The sequence below is a fragment of the Felis catus genome, chromosome D2 (assembly GCF_018350175.1).
Source record: "Felis catus isolate Fca126 chromosome D2, F.catus_Fca126_mat1.0, whole genome shotgun sequence".
In the NCBI taxonomy this organism is placed as follows: Eukaryota; Metazoa; Chordata; class Mammalia; order Carnivora; family Felidae; genus Felis; species Felis catus.
The window spans coordinates 8,487,874-8,505,484 of record NC_058378.1 but is presented as its reverse complement, the minus strand read 5'-3'; positions in this window follow the sequence as shown (position 1 = coordinate 8,505,484).

The following is a 17,611-nucleotide window of genomic DNA, read 5'->3' as shown; positions in this document are numbered from 1 at the left end:
TTCCATGCGGCGATCAGTCACTAAGATGGTAAAAAAGCCTTTGGAGTATGGCACTCAGTAGGACATTAAATTCTAATAGCTTCGAAAACCCAGAATCTTGCAAATATTTCGGTTTTTCCATTTTTGACTACCGTAGTCAGGTTTTTGTTTTTATGATTACTTGGTGAAAATTGACTCTAGAAATATTTTTCAATAGCACAACATCTTGAATATATATGTCTGCCAATGTCATATATTCTGAGTCTAATATCAAGCAAGCAAATTTGCTTGCAGTTACATGGTGGGTTTTGTTTTTTGGGCAGAAATTGACAAGCTGATACTAACATTTATGTGGAAATGCAAAAGACCCCGAATAACCAAAGCAATCTTTATTTTTTGTTTAAAATTTTTTTCTAATGTTTATTTATTTATTTATTTATTTTGAGAGAGAGAGAGAGAGAGAGAGAATGCACAAGCAGAGGAGGGGCAGAGAGAAAGGGAGAGAGAGAATCCCAAGCAGGCTCCCAGCTGTCAGTGCAGAGCCCAGGGCTGGCTTGATCCCATGAACTGTGAGACCATGACCTGAGCTGAAATCAAGAGTTGGATGCTTAACTGACTGAGCCATCCAGATGCCCCTATTTCTTTTGATTTTTTAAAAACTTTTAAATGTCTTTTATTTTTTTGAGAGAGAGAGAGAGAGTGGGGGAGGCGATGAAGGAAAAGGAGAGAGAGAATCTTAAGTAGTCTCCACCCCCAGTGCAGAGCCCGTAGGCTGGGCTCCATCTCCCTACTGTGAAGTCATGACCTGAGCCAAAATCAAGAGGCGGACGTTTAGCTGACTGAGCCACCCAGGCACCCTGCCAGAGTAATCTTTAAAAAAGAATGAAGTTGGGCATGTGTGTTTTCCTATTTCAAAATGTGCTGTGATAAAGATAGTGTGGTACTGGCATAGGATAGACATGTAGATTGTGGACTAGAACGAAGTATTCATATAGACACCCTAGCATTTACCCTCAACTGATTTTTGACAAGTGCTCCCAGACAACTCAAAGAAGAAAGAATCTTTTTCTCAACAGGTGGTGCTGGGACCACTGGGTCTCCCCAGGCAAATATATCAGATTGGATTCCTATCTCACACCATATACCAAAATTAAGTCAAAATAAAACATAGGCCCAAATGCAAGTTATAAAAGTATTAAATTCTTGGACCAAAGCGCAAGTCTTCGTGACCTTGGGTTAAACAATGGGTTCTTAGATAAAATACCAAAAGCACAAATGACGAGAGAAAGAAACAAAATGAATTGTATTAAAATTAGAAACTTTCTGGGCACCTGGTGGCTCAATCGGTTAAGTATCCAACTTCAGCTCAGGTCATGATCTTGTGGTTCGTGAGTTCGAGCCCCGAGGTGGGACTCTGTGCGGACAGCTCGGAGCCTGGAGACTGCTTCCGATTCTGTGTCTCCGTCTCTCTCTCTAACCCTCCCCTGCTCTGTCTCTCTCCCTCATAAATAAATAATAAACAAAAAAACAATAAAAAAAAAAAAACCTTTCATGCTGCACATGATGCCATTAAGAAAGTGAAACAAGAGCCCACAGGATAGGACACATAGCAGAGCATGTACCTGATAAATGACTTGCAGCCAGAGGACATACAGAGCTCTTACAATTTGATGTCTTTTTAATAGATGAGCCAATGAAAAACGGTAATGGACTTGCAGAGAAGTCTCTCCAAAGAAGCTGTACAGATAGCAATATGCTCACGAAAATTTTCAACATCCTTAGTCAGTAGGGAATTGCAAATGAGAACGGCAGTGAGATACCACACTCCCCGAGGCTGGCTCTAATCAAAAAGACAGTTACAAGTGTCAGGGATGACGTGGGGGAGCTGGGATCGCGTTCGTTGCGGCTGGATGTGTCAAGTGGTGCCGTCCCTCTGTAGACAACTTCGGCAGTGTATCAAAACGTGAACCGGAACCCAGCAATTCTACTGAGCCCTAGGTCTACACCCACGAGAAGTGGGAGTTTGCCCGCCGCAAACTCGTACACGGGTGTCTGCAGCATGGAGCGTGAACGACCCACGTGTTCATCAACCGATAACTAAAGTGACGTATCCGTACTGTGGAGTCGCATGGGTCCCCAGCAAGGAGTGAGGGGCTGATACAGAGTACGAGCTAGAACAGCAGAGTGAAAATAATACGCTAGCTGGAAAAAGCCCGTCCCAAGAGGCGACACAGCGCGTGATTGCCCTGATGTGCAAGGCCCAAGATACAGACAGCAAGCCACGAGCGGTTCCCTAGGGCTGAGGGTGAGGAGATACTCACTGCTAATGGGTATGGGTTTTGGGGGAGGTGATAAAATGTGCTACGTTTAGATTACGGTAATAGCTGCACCATTCTGTGAATATTCTGAAAGAATTGAACTATATGCTTTAAATGGATGAATCGTACCGGGGCACTGGGGTGAGGAGGGAATATGTAATTTCTCTGAGCCTCAGGTTCATTATTGGCAGACTCCTTAGTTCACAGGTTTTTGTGGGAATGAGACGATGTGTGTCAACTGCCCGGATGAGGGAGGACCTCACACTCGGGAAGTGCAAAGCAATATTTACTCTCCAAGGAGGTAATTTTTAACCCATTTCCAACAGGGATTTTAGAGTAAACTCATGAACAGAATGGACTGTTTCCTTGACAAATGTACATGCAAGTTCAAGTTAATACATGGTATTTAATTTTTGAGGATTCAGAGCCCCTTGAAGAGCATCTACAGGTCCTCCAGGTAAGTATGTTTCAAAGGCGCATCACCAGAATCCATTACTGGAGAAATAGGAATTCAGATTAAAAAAAATATTTTTAATGTTTATTTAGTTTTGAGACAGAGAGAGAGACAGAGCATGAGTGGGGAGAGAGAGAGAGGGAGACACAGAATCCGAAGCAGGCTCCAGGCTCTGAGCCGTCAGCACAGAGCCCGACGCGGGGCTCGAACTCACGAACTGCGAGATCATGGACGGAGCTGAATCAGATGCTCCACTCACTGAGCATCCCCAGGTGCCCCAGGAATTCAGATTTTTGCACTGAGCCTCCACATTACACATTCTGGGCACGAGTACCGTCCTCTAAAGGTTAAACTTACCCCACCAGATGATCTGGGTGCGCTCACTGTCACCAAGGTCAAATTAAATGACCAAGTCAAAATGCCCTGCCTGACATCCTGGGCTATTTGCAGGAATAAGAGAAGACAGACCACGTGCACTCAGCCTGTGACTCCAGGTGCTTGGCTTGTCTTTCCGGCTGGAGAGCAAGCTTCCATGCGGTAGCAACTCTGCCCAGTATCCTCCTTTGCACATCTGCACAGTAGAGAGTCTCTGACCAGTGGGATGCCTCATAAAAGCACCCTGCCTGGAAGTACGGGAAAGTTCGCCTCATGTGATGGCTTCAATTAGCGTCTAGCAGACACTGTCTATTTTTTGAATTGCTAATGGATATGTTGCAATCCACTTCTCAGAAAAATGAAACTGGAGATTTCCTAAGTTCCTCTGTGAATATCAAAGAGTTCCATATTAAACTACAAAATCAGCACAGTTCAGTCCAGGGATGGATTTGATTCGATTGCACTTGACCAGAACCCTCAACAAATGTGTGTGTACCTTATTTGCCTGGAAATGTCTTTAACGTATAACTTTTGAGGGGATATACATCCGTGTTCTAAGATCTCAAGGAAAAAGAATAATCCCACGTAATTCCAATGCCCTCTGCCTGGAGATCATCGTCTTGAAGTTTTCATGAATATCTGCTCATATCTAGATAGAGCAGCATTTAGATCCGGAAGGACGCGGGTTTGATGCCATTTTCTTGAGAAGCTCTTTCTTGATCTTCTATCCTGACACCCTTCTACATTAAGTTCCTCTGTTACGCCAATTCCTAGCACCTGCACTTTTTCTTGGTATCCCTTATCAGAGAATACATTATTTGGTTAATCACTGTAGTTGTTTCCTGCTGTATATTTCCACCCTGAGATAAACCCGAGTGTCCATCTTATTCATTACTGTATCCCTAGAATTTAACCGAATTCCAGGGATATCGTTGGGTACCTACTCAATACGTAGCTGTCCCGTCCACAGGCTCTAATATTAAGGGTCTGTATGGGCTTGTGCTTCGAAAGCCAGTTAGTTGCCTCCTCAGTCATGGTGTAAAGGGCAATCATGAAAGAATCCCGTGGAAACAAAGAACGCCACTTTAGCCCTCACTGGGAACCATCGCGTTTTGTAAACTTGAAACAGAGTGAAGAGTTCACGCATGTGCGCATGCGTACACACACACACACACACACACACACACACACACACACAGTTCCATAGAAGGCCGAGAAGGTACCTGGCTGAACTGAGCCTGGTCTGGTCACCTGTATTGTCAGTCGAGAACCTTCTCCAGGTAGGGGCAAGCACTGCTCACCTACTGCTAGATCTCCTGCCAGAGCCTTGTTGGCTCTCAGTGAAAGTTCACTAGGCTTCCAGTGAGTGCGTGAATAAGCATTCCTACCGAGGACACTGCTCATCACCTAGGAATCTGTCTAGGGTAAAAAACTCAGTGTGAGTTTTCAGCAGAAAGACGCATGAATGTTTACATACTTTGTCTTCTTGGAACCTTCTTCTTTCAAAGGGGGTAACGGTACCGGCCACGAAGTCTGAGAATAACATGCATCGATGAAGACAAAATTAAAACGGGTACTTGCATGGCCCAATGATAATACTCCGTAAGAGGAAAGAGTGAGACTCAGACCTCTGTACGTCTGAGATCCTCTGTCCCATCCCATTTCCCCCACGGGAGACCATCTCCGTAAACTTCCCTTTTCAAACACTTGCTCTTAGAGCCAGGAGGGAGGAAATTGAGGTAGGGGTATGAGATGATGTAGCTAAGCCATTACTGTTGTCATCTGAATTCTGGATCTTTATCCAAAGGAAACTAGCCCTAGGGTACAGAAATCTGTCAGCATTACATATGTTTCCCTTTCCTTATGTCACCCTCTGATGCTGAAGAGACCAGTAAGCCTTTTTTTCCTCTGACTAAGCAGCGATTAAAATCTATGGCCTCGGGGCACCTGGGTGGCTCACTCGGTTTCGCATCTGACTCGATTTCAGCTCAGGTCATGATCTCACGGTGTGTAAGATCAAGCCCTGCCTCAGACTCTGTGCTGACATTGCAAAGCCTGCTTGGAATTCTCTCTCTCTCTCTTTCTCTCTCTGTCCCTCCCCCACTCATGCCGTCTCTGTCTCTCTCAAAATAAATAAATAAAACTTAAAAAATAAGACAGTAAAACGTACAGCATCATTTGAATGCTTCTTGTGCTAAGCAGTGCGCTTTCACGAGAGAAGCCAGGCATATTAGATCATATGAATTATCCGGGCTAGTCAAACCCTCAGAGACAGAAAGCAGAGTGGTGGTTTCCAGAGGCTGGAGGAAGGGGGCAGTGAGCAGCAGGATCCGGGCGGTGCTGGGTGTTCTCGGGCGTGATGAGATGTTTTGGAACTAGAACGAGGAGGTGGTTGCACAACACTGTGAGTACAGTAAATGCCACCGAACTGCACACTTCAACACAGGTCGTCGTTTGCGATGTGAATTTCACCTCAATTAAAAACAAAAAGGTGGCCAGGGGGCGGTGGGAGGGAAGGAAGGGACTTTCCAAATTCCAAGCTGTGAAGAAAATCCTTTCTCAGTGAAAAGATGAGTAAGTAAGGTGTGATGCGTGGGAAACGCTGAGCATCGCAGGAGTGGAGAAAATACCCCAGAGCAGAGGAAAACCTTCACAGGACAGCCTTGGCGGGATGGGTGTGGACCGCGCCCCACTGAGGCCCCTTCCTGCACGGATTCAGGGTTCTGCCGATCCGGCAAACGGTCTCCGCGGGCCCCCCTAAGGGCAATCGAGTCCACGGATTCTTTCTGGAGCGTCTCCCTGGGCCAGGCTCTCAGCTTGCCAACGGCAGTCTCAAGGTATCTCATTCACCTTTTAGTGAAAGGACTGGAAACGTGCCTGACTCAAAAGTCGTAGTCGTTCGGCAGCTATTTGCTGGAAAACCAAATCCTGTAGTTGTGGCCGAATGCCGTCTTCTCTCCATCGGTGCGACGTTTGGACACAGTCCGAGTGAAGCAAGGCTCTGTAGCCGGTTCTGAATGCTGTGCTAACAGCCCTGTCTGCTCGTGCCTAAGACGATAGGAAAACAGCCACCCCCGGGGGCCGTGGTTAGACAATCCGAGCTATTCCTCCCCGGCCACGGCCGAGGGGCCACACTGCATCCCTCTCCACTACGTTCCCACTTTGTTTTTTAATGATTGTTTATTTTTTGAGAGAGAGAGGGAAAACAAACAGGGAAGGGGCAGAGAGAGAGGAGGGGGGACAGGGCATCCAAAGCAGGCTCTGTCCTGACAGCAGAGAGACCGAAGTGGGGCTCAATCCCCTGAACTGTGAGATTATGACCTGAATCGAAGGCAGATGCTTAACCGACTGAGCCACCCGGGCACCCCTATATTCCCACTTCGAATCAGACCTTCCCTGCGGGGCAACAGCCCAGTAGGGGTGCACCCTCTGGGGAGGGGGTGGGGGCTGGGTCTTTGCTCAGGAATTGTGAACACCTTGCTGGTACCAGTCAAGGAATCCTGGGGGTCATCCAGAGCCATGGTGACGGACAACTCCCGGAGTCATGGAATCTCATTGCTAAACTTGGAGCTGTGTCTGCAGAGTGAATGAAGCCATGATTCAGTCATTACTGGAAGGCACTGGGTCATTTATCTGGAAGTGGAAATGAGCCTTTGAGGCTCCAAAGGCAAAACTCAAGACAACTCTATTGAGTTTGCCAAGTCCTGTCACCGAAATATACCAATAAATGGAGTAAAACCTCTGGGGATGCTCCACAGGCCGTCCCAGGTCTAGCCACCACCACAGAAATATTTCAACTACTGGCTATGAACAAAATACAGATTCCTGCCCTCACTAGTTAATCTATGAGCAGTGGAGATTTTGTGGAACTTTTATTTAAAATAGAAAATCACAGGGGCACCCGGTGGCTCAATCGGTTAAGCGTCTGACTCTCGATTTCGGCTCAGGTCATGATCTCACGGTTCATGAGTTCAAGCCCCACATCGGGCTCTGCCCTGACAGCGTGGAGCCTGCTTGGGATTCTCGTTCTCTGTCCCTCTCTCTCTGCTCCTCCCCTGCACTCGCACGCGTGAACACGCAAACGCACGTGCTCTCTCTCAAAATAAATAAATAAACTTAAAAAAATAAAACAATAAATAAAATAGAAAATCACAAATGCTGTTACAAGGGAAGCGAAGAATAACTTCTGTGCCTGAGTCTCTCTCCTGTCACTGGTATGTATTTGCAAAGGGCAGTTCCTTACATTGTGGTCCCCGGGCCTCCCAATGATCAAAGGTGCTTGGTAACATACAGATTCCCACGCACAACACTGGACTTACTGAAACAACTCTAGGAGCGGAGCCTGCAAATATTCATGTGAACTTTTTCTCAGGTGATTCTTAAATTTTTTTTAAAAATATATTTATTGATTTTGCTTGGAGGAGCAGAGAGAGGGAGACACAGACTCCAAAGCAGCCTCCAGGCTCTAAGCTGTCCGCATCCAGCCAGACTTGGGGCTCGAACTCATGAACCGTGAGATCATGTTCTGAGCTGAAGTCGGACACTCAACTGACTGAGCCACCCAGGCGCCCCTCCTCAGACGATTCTTATGCACATTAATGGTTGAAATGTATTTTGTTCTTGTTCTTCATAACTATAAGAAGGACAGGTGAGATGTGTCTTCATTTTATAGATAAGGAAACCAACTCAAGAGATGTTAAATCCAAGGCGGTAACAGTTTGTGCTAGAAGAATTTGTGGCAGGGCTAAACTATGAACCTGAATTCGCCTGATTTCAGATCTCATCCTTGACTTGACCCATGCTGTGCTACTCCTCTCCTGGATACAAAGAGAAGAATCAAACGATGACGATCGATCGGGGTATTATTTCCACAAAGATAAAATCTACAGGCACAGAGGCAAAGTGAGTACAGGGGAAAGAGTGCCATCTTGTGGCCGCCTGGAAGCAAAGTGAATGAGGGAACAGTATTTTTTTTTTTATTGAACGAGGGAGCCTTTCCTCTCTCCCTGTGTAGCACCTTTCACTGATGCATTTGTGTTCAGCCATCCTCACTCTCCACGGACGCGCCTGGAGGACCAGCTGACTGGTCTCCTGTCCTTTGGTTTTTGGAACTGAGAACTTCTCGTAGCTGAAGTTAATTTATCACCTAGGGCAGATACCTCAACGTCTTTCATGCCCGGTAACAACCAACAGATCCAAGGGACCCTGGTGACAAAGTTTATGGAGCCAACATATCCTAGATCTCTAGAGGCTTAGCCATTTCACTTTTTAAAATTTTATCGAAAAGATTTTGGGGGCGCCTGGGTGGCAATGACACAGAGCCCAGGGTAGTGGGCGGAGCCCATGGCCCCCAATGGTTCTGTGATCCCTGTTCTACAGATGAAGGCCAGTGAACTCATCCAAAGTCACACAGTCAGTCAGAGTCAGAACGTCCTCAAGAAATTGCCAGGCTGGTGTCAAGCAAAATTGCCATCTTTCACCATCTGGCTAGGACTGTGAGTGGGTCTGACCTCTCTCCACCTTGAACTTGGGGTTTGGGTAAACAGGGTTTAAGCAGCAACTTTGAGAGAGCTGGCACCCCACCAAGCAACCTCACAAAGTTACAGCTTGGAAGGTACGATCCGAAGGTGGGAAGGATCGGGTTGTGGCAGCAGGATGAGCCCGACTTTACGTCCCGTCTGTCTGTCAGTCGGTCAGTGAACGCTTTCGGTCCGTCTGTCAGCCCATCAGTGAACGCTTCCCGCACTTCTAGTCTGTGCCGGGCACCGTGCGAGGCTGAGGCCTGTGAACGCCGTTCCCTCGAGGAGCCTGCAGTCTAAATGCAAACAGTAATGAGACAGTGGCACCACCAAATACTCAACCACGACTTTGACACACGCCGTTAGGAAAAAAGGAAGGGGGCCAGCATGGCCCGGTGAGTGAGGTCAGGAAAACGGCCCATGACCTGAAATCCGAAAGTAGGAGGAGGATGTAAAAGGCTCCCGTGGCAGCAGTGAGCAGGAGTGGGGGCGGAAGGAACGAAGAGACTGGTGTGGAGCCCTGGGGGTGGGGGCGGCGCGAGGGGCCCCTGTGGCCCTACTGTGCGGCCACTTGGAAGTCTGCCATTGGAGGCAGGACTGGCACGTGTGAAGATTTCCAGAACTGAGCCCTGAGCGGCGCTTGAGACTTTGCACGGATGCCTGGGGCGGCTTGAGCAGAGTTTTTGTTATCTTGGGGGCAGATGGTGGCCTGTCTCCTTGGCCAGGTAACACTGCCATTTGTCTGGGTAGCTCCGTGGACGCATCTGGCCGATGGTAGTCCGCCTGGGTGATTTCTACGGGAGTTTGCAGGGATCGCTGTGCTGGAGCTGAAGGGGACCGAGGAGTCCTCATCTCTAAGTATTTTTTTATTTTTTAAATGTTTATTTTTGAGAGAAAGAGGGCAGAGCATCAACCGAAGAAACTCACGTCCAGGTGGCCACAAGATTGTTTAATAGGACGCGGACGCATGTAGCTACACGTTTACTGCTAGGAACCAAAGCCTTGTGTGAGATCTTGAATTTCTGGGGAGGGTGGGAGGGTAGGGAAGGGTGTACCTACCTGTCCTGTCCCTGGTCCCCTGCCCTCATTTCTGAACTGCGGGAGATGAGCCCTTTCAGGCTGTAGTGACTCCATCTCGGGCCAGTGTTTACTTGTTGGCTGATGTTGCTGTACTGGGTACACGCTGACCCTTTCCCCTCTCTCTTTACCCTGGGAAAATGCAGTGAATACATAAGAAAGTATTGGTACTAAAAAATTAAAATAAAATAAAATAAAATAAAATAAAATAAAATAAAAGCAGAGCCATTGGAAGGAGTTGCCAGATAAGGTACCTTTAATCCTTCCCCATTACCTATGATGTGAGTGATACGTTGTTCCTTGATATCCCCTCACCAGGGTGAGGAAATTCCTTTCTACTTCCAGTTTCGTAGAAATTTCGTCTTCAACAGATGTTCAATTTCGTCACTGCTTTTTACAAATAGGCAGATAGCCTGGCTCCCAGTAAGCACTCGGCAAAACTCATTTCCTTCCTCTATAGCTACGTTTTCTTTATTTTCCTCTTTCTAGTAACTTCCTCGTTGGCTGGTTGGCCAGCATTGAGTGGTGTGGAAAGAAACTCCTTCTGCTTGAGGCAGCTCCGGACCCTGCATCTTTGAACTTGGCTGAGGCTTGCATTGAAGGGTTGAGAGTTGGGGAGACCCAAACCTTAGCAGGGCGGACTGGAATGTGCCTCCTCGGAGATGACCATTTCTAGCACCCAGCTGCCCTCCTTTAGTCTTTGTCCCCCGGGTGTCCTACTCCTCAGCCACCTGGAGGCACTCTGTTCACCTCTGGGCCTGCTGCCTTAGCAGTGCCCAAGTTCTGGGTCACTGTCTCCTTGCGCTTCCCCACCACGTCTTCAGTTCCAGGTTAGGTAAGTGAGACTCAAAGTACTAAATGCCCGTAGTGGCGACATGACTGTGACATTCCTAGGCTTGTATTTTAGCAAAATGAATGATAACACTTGGGTTTTAATAAAGCATGCTGCCTCAGGGGTAGAATACCGTGTACCCCAAGCGTATGTTATACTTTTAAAATATATTTAAAAGATTGTTTATATTTATTAATATGGAAAAGCATCCACGGCCTACTGGTGAGAGAAAACCAGCTTAGAAGCATCTACGGTAGGTACATCACTTTTATTTAACTCTGTGTGTGCGTAGATTCATCAGAGTGGTTATCCCTGGTCAGTGAGATTACATTGACGCGCACTTTCTTCCTTCAATTTTCCTGTATTACTTGAACTTCCTAAGTGGCTATGTTGACCTCAAAATTAGGGGAAGGAAAACAACGAATGCATTTACTGACATGCACTTCAGAATCGTAATTACAAGAAAAAAAAAAAAACCACAAGGAGTCATTTGCTCTCCCTTGTTACTTGAGGGATGAATTCGAGGTTGATTGGCTCACTAATTTAGGTGGTGGTTTGAACAACAAACTTTTCGTAGATGCTTGCATGTGGGAGATTAGTCAGACACAACTCCGCCCTTCCCGCTTTTATGGTGATAAGCTTTGCATTAATTTCGACGAGAGTGATAATTGCTTTTTTAAAGTTTTTTTAAAAAGTTTATTTATTTATTTTGAGAGAGTGAGCGAGAGCAGGGGGCGAGGCAGAGCAAGAAGGAGAGAGAGAATCCCAAGCAGGCTGTGGGTGCAGAGCCCAACTCGGGGCTCAAACTCATGAACCGCAAGGTCATAACCTGAGCCGAAATCAAGAGTCAGATGCTTGGGGCGCCTGGGTGGCTCAGTCGGCTAAGTGCCCAACTTCCACTCGGGTCATGATCTCACGGCTCACGGGTTGGAGTCCTGCGTCGGGCTCTGTGCTGACAGCTTGGAGCCTGACGCCTGCTTCGGATTCTGTGTCTCCCTCTCTCTTTGCCCTACCCCTGCTCACACTCTCTCTTCCTCTCAAAAATAAATAATAAACATTAAAAAAATATCGGCTGCTTGACTGACTGAGCCACCCGGGTGCCCCGATGAGAGTGACAATTGTAAAAATGGATTCTGTATTTGAGTGACCCAGATGCTGTTCTAGATCCTTTGCACCATCATCTCTAATCCTCTCTACAAAAGTGAAGGCGGCATATGAGCTCTGATACGCAGATGGGGCCCAAGCCCTGAGAATGTGAGAGTCAGAAAAGCGTCTTCAGCCTGAGACCCCAGGGAGGGCTTCACTGGACACGTGGTCTTCACCAAAGCCTGGAAAGAAGGTGGCATTTGACCTTCCAAGGTGGAAGAGAGACATCCACATCCAACGCGGTCCGAGAAGAGGTACCTAGGAGGGGTAGTCATTGGGTCCGTTGCTGGACCACTGAATTTGTTACCTTTGATGCAGAGACTTTCGGATGTCATCGGCTGGGCTGGGAGCAGACGCAGGGGGACCTGGGCGCCAGGTTTTGGGGACAGATCTAAGTCCCTGCCATGCAGAGTGGCTGCCGTACTCTCAGGGCAGTGGGCAGCAGGCGAAGGAAAAGAAATACTTGGTTGCTTCTCCCGCTGGAGTGCCATTCGCTGGGTGGCCGGGATGGTGGCTAGGAGGCTCTGCTTGTCTGTCACACTTGCGACATCAATCGGCACGGAAAGGAGGTGGGAGGGGTAAAAGTTCCTGCCTGTGACCGCCGCACTTGTCACATGCTTTGCCTGCCTCCTAGTGGCCACTTCAGGGCATTCTCCTGCAGACTCCTGTATTTTCTCTTTCTAAAGCGGTGGCCGCAAGAATCCTGTGGCTGGCAGCCAAGTCCTGGCGGTGTGTGACGGCCGATGCATAGCCCAACGTCCCTACCTAGCTTTTTGTGTGGTCTCCTCAGGCATCCGTTTCAAGGATCACGTGTCAACACTGCACGCGTGCTAGCGTTGGGCTTGGCCTTGGAACCCTGGAGGTGACATAATTACAGGAGGGCTGCGTTGACACCCTTCCGGGAACTCGGTGGAATAGCCCATCTAACCTCAGAGCAGCGCTGCGTGGCAGGTACTATTCTTCCAGTACCTGGAAGGAAACCAAGGCCTAGAGAGGGTAACTGACGTGTCCAAGGTGGCCGGGTCCCAAGAGAGGAATGACAGAGTCCAAAGCACTGTCTTCAGAGCCAGCCCTCTTAACCCCTTCCTTATGGCTCCTCTCCTGCCCCGATGGACCTTACAGACACATGCATATGCCCAAGTCAAATGATACAGAGCACCTGCTGGGCGGGCAGGGGAGGTCCGGAAGGCGTCACAGGATGACTTCAGGAGACTCGAGGTTTCTGGGAGCTGGTGACAGCCCCTTGGGGGAGCTCGTGCCTTCCCTGGACCTTTGAGGAAGGGTGGAACTTGGCGAGATGTGTCTTGGAGGCTGGGGCAGAGATAGGGTGCAGGCAGTCAAGGGCGGCGTTTTGACTCTGTGCTGCGGTGAGAAGCAAGGCGTGGGGCGCCGAGGAGGCCGGGGCCGAAGAGGCTGGAACAACACAGGGAGGGAAGCGTCTCGAAGGGCCTTGGACACAGGTGATGATTTCATAAGATCATTTGTTTAAGACAAAAGGTCAGTCTCCTTGTCGAGTGAGGATCTTCCTCCAGAAAGGCGGTCACAAACCCACGAACCAACACGAATGGCTAGACTCACATTTATTCCTTTGTTAGCTGATTCAGTGAAAAAAAGTCGATCGCACGGATACCTGCTCTGCGTCAATCCCGATTTCTGCCCTCAGGTGCCTGGTGGCCCAGCCACGGAGAGACAAGCAGCCACCTGAAGGGCATTAGAGGGGCACCTGGGTGGCTCAGCCTGTTAGGCATCTGCCTCTTCATTTTGGACTCTGGTCATGATCTCACGGTCGTGAGTTTGAGCCCCACCTTGGGCTGGGGTTTAGGGATTCTCTCTGCCTCTCTCTCTCTCTCTCTCTCTCTTTGCCTCTCCCCTGCTCACACACTCTCTCAGAATAAATAAATAAACTTAAAAAAAATAAAAAATAGGGGCGCTTGGGTAGCTCAGTTGAACATCCGACTCTTATTTCGGCTCAGGTCATGATCTCACCGTTCATGAGTTCGAGCCTCACGTTGGGCTGTGCACACATTGGGCATAGCCTGCCTGGGATCCTCTCTCTCTCTCTCTCTCTCTGCCCCTCTCCTGCTCTCTCTGTCTCTGTCTCTCAAAATGAATAAATACACTTTAAAAATTAAAAAAAAGGAGGGGGGCATTGCATGGGAACACCTGACAGCTGCATGGGTTAGAGAGCATCACGGTGGGGTTCCACAGCCGGTGGCACTCAAGCTGTGACCTGAGGGTTCAATTGTATGCAGCCGACAAAAGGGGGCGGGGGGAAGGAGCAAGAAGGCAAAAAACCCCGGGCCAGAGCAGCACAGCAGCTCTGAGGAACAAAAGTGGATTGGCCTGGCCAGGGCTTTACACCGGAGAGGGAAACGGGTCAAGAAAGGGTGCTAGAAAGGTGCACATGCCCACGACGGGCAGGACCCGTAACCCGAGTGTAGACTGTTCAAGAAGCAACGGGAGCCATGGAGGATTTTCAACAGGGAAGCAGCGGTGTCCGATTTGCCATCGAGGCGGCCGCGGTGGCTGCTGCTTGGACCGTGGGTCCGAGGGCCGAGAGAGAAAGCGAGACCCGTCAGGACGCCGTGGCAGGAATGCAAGACACAAGGGTGGTCAGGGAGAGGGCGGGGCTCAGATGCTCAGTGCCTGGGCTGGATCCCAGGGCGGGAAGTCCCCCCACCTCCCCAGGACCTCGTGCCACCCGCAGGACCTTGTGCCAGGCGGGCCGTGGGGTGGAGGAAAAGACAAGACCGTTGACGACTGCAAGCGTCTGTCTCTCGAGGGGGCTGACGTTCCCGGCTGGATTTGTCCCTTTTCAATAAAATAAATACGAGTGATCACCGCTCGTCCCCAGAAGTCGATCTTTCCCTTTAAACTTCCCAGGGGAAGGAGGGAAGACAGAGATTGGCCTTAGCTCTACTGATGGGAAACGTCTCCAGCCTGAAGCTGAGCTTGGCGACTAGAAACGAAAGGTAGGACTTTCAAGCTGGCAGCAAAATCCCCAAAAGGAGGTGTAACCAAGTGTGGTCACCTGGTTACAGTTTATGAGACCATTTCTTCTACTTAAAAAATGCAAAGTCTTCGGTATCTGAGCAAAGTAACTCCTCCCCCTAAGGGTCATATCGAGTGATGTCTTTGAGCCTCCAGAAACTTAGGCCAATCAGTTTCTGTTCTGCCTCAGCATCTGAGCGGGGGGTTCCTTACTGTCTTTCAAGGTACAGAACCAGACATTGTGGTACACTTCACATACACTTCATTTGATCCTCATAAAACTCAAAACCGTTGGAACATTTTTTCCATTTTATAGATGGCGAAATTAAGGCTCAAAGAGATGAAGTCATGTGTTTCTACTGTTTTGGAGAAACTCAACATTGAATTTAACCCCAGATCTGTATGACTCTAGATTCGTCACTATAATAATCCTCAGGTCTACACAAAACCCCCACAGCCTCTGTTCTACTCTCCTGATTCCTGTCAAAGGGCCCGATGTAACTGAAATCAACTTGACATTCATAACTTAAGAACGTCAAACAGGGGCGCCTGGGTGACTCACACAGCTAGCAAGGAGTAGACCCAGGAGTCAGACCCTGGCAGCCTGGTTCCAGACTCTAGCCTTAAGAAGTGCCTTAATATAGGGGCGCCGGGCGGCCCAGTCGGTTGAGCATCTGACTCTTGACTTTGGCTCAGGCCATGATCTCATGGTTCATGAGTTCAAACCCCACATCGGGCTCTGTGCTGACAGTGCAGAGCCCGCTTGGGATTCTCTCTCTACTTTTCTCTCTGCCTCTCTCTCTCAAAAGTAAATAAATAAACTTTAAAAATATATTTAAAATCCTGTAGCACAAAATATTCTTTCTTCTCATCTAGTGACAAAATTGGAGCCTTATTATCAATACAGCATTGTAAGTTTACCTCTTGAGGGCCACTCCTTCCCCATCTCAATAAACAGCAATGATGCATAAAGCATTTAAAAAGGAAAGTAAAAAGGCAAAGCCAGGCTAAAGAATGAGATAAAGCCTTCCCTGCAAGATAGTGACCACGGCACAAATGAAACCTTGCTGGGTCAGTGCCTGGAAGAAAAGCCTCTCCCGTGTGGGACAGAGTATGTGTGTCCCTCTTGAGGGAGAATATGGGACCAGGCTCCCTTCATAAACCCAGGGACTGAGGGAGAGCTTCCCCAATTCATGAAAGAGCTAAAATGAAGTTATTGCCAAACACTGTCCGGGATGGGGGCTTAACCCCCATGACCTTGGAAGCCTTGCCAAACTGCCCCCAGATGCATGGCTGAATCTGCAAGAGCCCCAATGTCACCAGGGGGTGTGATTCCCAAAACAGCTCTATAAAATCCTGGCTCAGCACTGGGGACTCCGGAAGGCCTGGTAAAAGAGCCTCAAGCATCCGACTTTAGCTCAGGTCATGATCTCACGGTTCGTGAGTTCAAGCCCCATGTTGGGCTCTGAAAAATAAATAAACATTAAAAAAATTATAAATAGGGGCACCTGGGTGGCTCAGTCGGTTAAGCATCCGACTTCGGTTCAGGTCATGATCTCACACTCCGTGAGTTCAAGTCCCGCGTCGGGCTCTGTGCTGACAGCTTGGAGCCTGGAGCCCGCTTTGGATTCTGTGTCTCCCTCTCTCTGACCCTCCCCTGTTCATACTCTGTCTCTTGCTGTCTCAGAAATAAATAAACATTAAAAAAAGAGAGAGAATTATAAAAAATAATAATAATAAATAAGATGTAAACCAGGTTTGGAAGGCTTTAGTATGAAAAATGAATGTGGAATGTAAACTATCTCATCAGAACTTTTTATATAGATTACAGCTTGAAATAAGAATATTTTGGGAAAAATGGGATTAAGTAAGATATATTATCAAAATTAAATTAAAAAAGAGAGATAATCCAGTGGTCACAAAGTAGCCAGAATGGAAAGTATGCAGGGTATAACATTTTTCTTTTTTTTAATGTTTATTTATTTGAGGGGGGGGCAGAGAGAGAGAGGGAGACCCAGAACCCGAAGCAGGCTCCAGGCTCTGGGCTGTCAGCGCAGAGCTCGACGTGGGGCTCCAACTCACAAACCGTGAGATCATGACCTGAGCTGAAGTCGGACGCTTAACTGACTGAGCCACCCAGGCATCCCTGAAATATTTACTTTCTTATCCACATTTCAGAGCCTCACATCCAATCCTCTTGTAATAACAATTATGTACTATTTGGGACAGGTCCTCTGGGTGGTTAACTACTAGGAGGACTTTAAAAAAAGGAAGTACTTTCTGAGAGATCCAAGAGAGAATTAGAGATTCATACACAGGCTACCTTTAGCAGTGGTCAGAACACAGGAAAACCCAAACAGAAAGCAAGCCCTTAACCAAAAAAGAGACAATCAGAACTGCCCAAAACAGGATTTTAATGAAACATTTTATGTTTCCAAACATAAGAAAAAAAGATCTTTTGCCAATGGAAGCTTTTTAGGTGGTTGTAACTATCTGCTTCAGTTTATCACTATCTTCGATTTACATCTACCTACATATAAATAGCGTTTATTAAAATTCATATTTAAGACAAACTTTCAGAAGTGTTTACAGGTAAAAGGAAGGAGCAGCGGGGAGGGGGGCTTCTTTGTCTCAGAAGCTGCAGGGAGTAACAAGAGCCCTCCTAAAACCTGAGGATGATTTCACCCTTTTGCCGTGTCTGAGCTGCGTCTGTAGGCTTGCCGCCAGAGAGGACACGTGCAGCCTTACTGAGCATTTTTCGAGGAACAGGACAAGATAGGAATCTACATTATCATCTTCGGTGGTAGACGTGGGTCCTTGAAAGACCACAGCGCCACCTTCTGTAACAGCAGTTAGTCTCTCCAAAGCAGGCCAGAAGTTTCTATGGGCAGATAGATCATTAAGCGGCTTTTAGCGGATC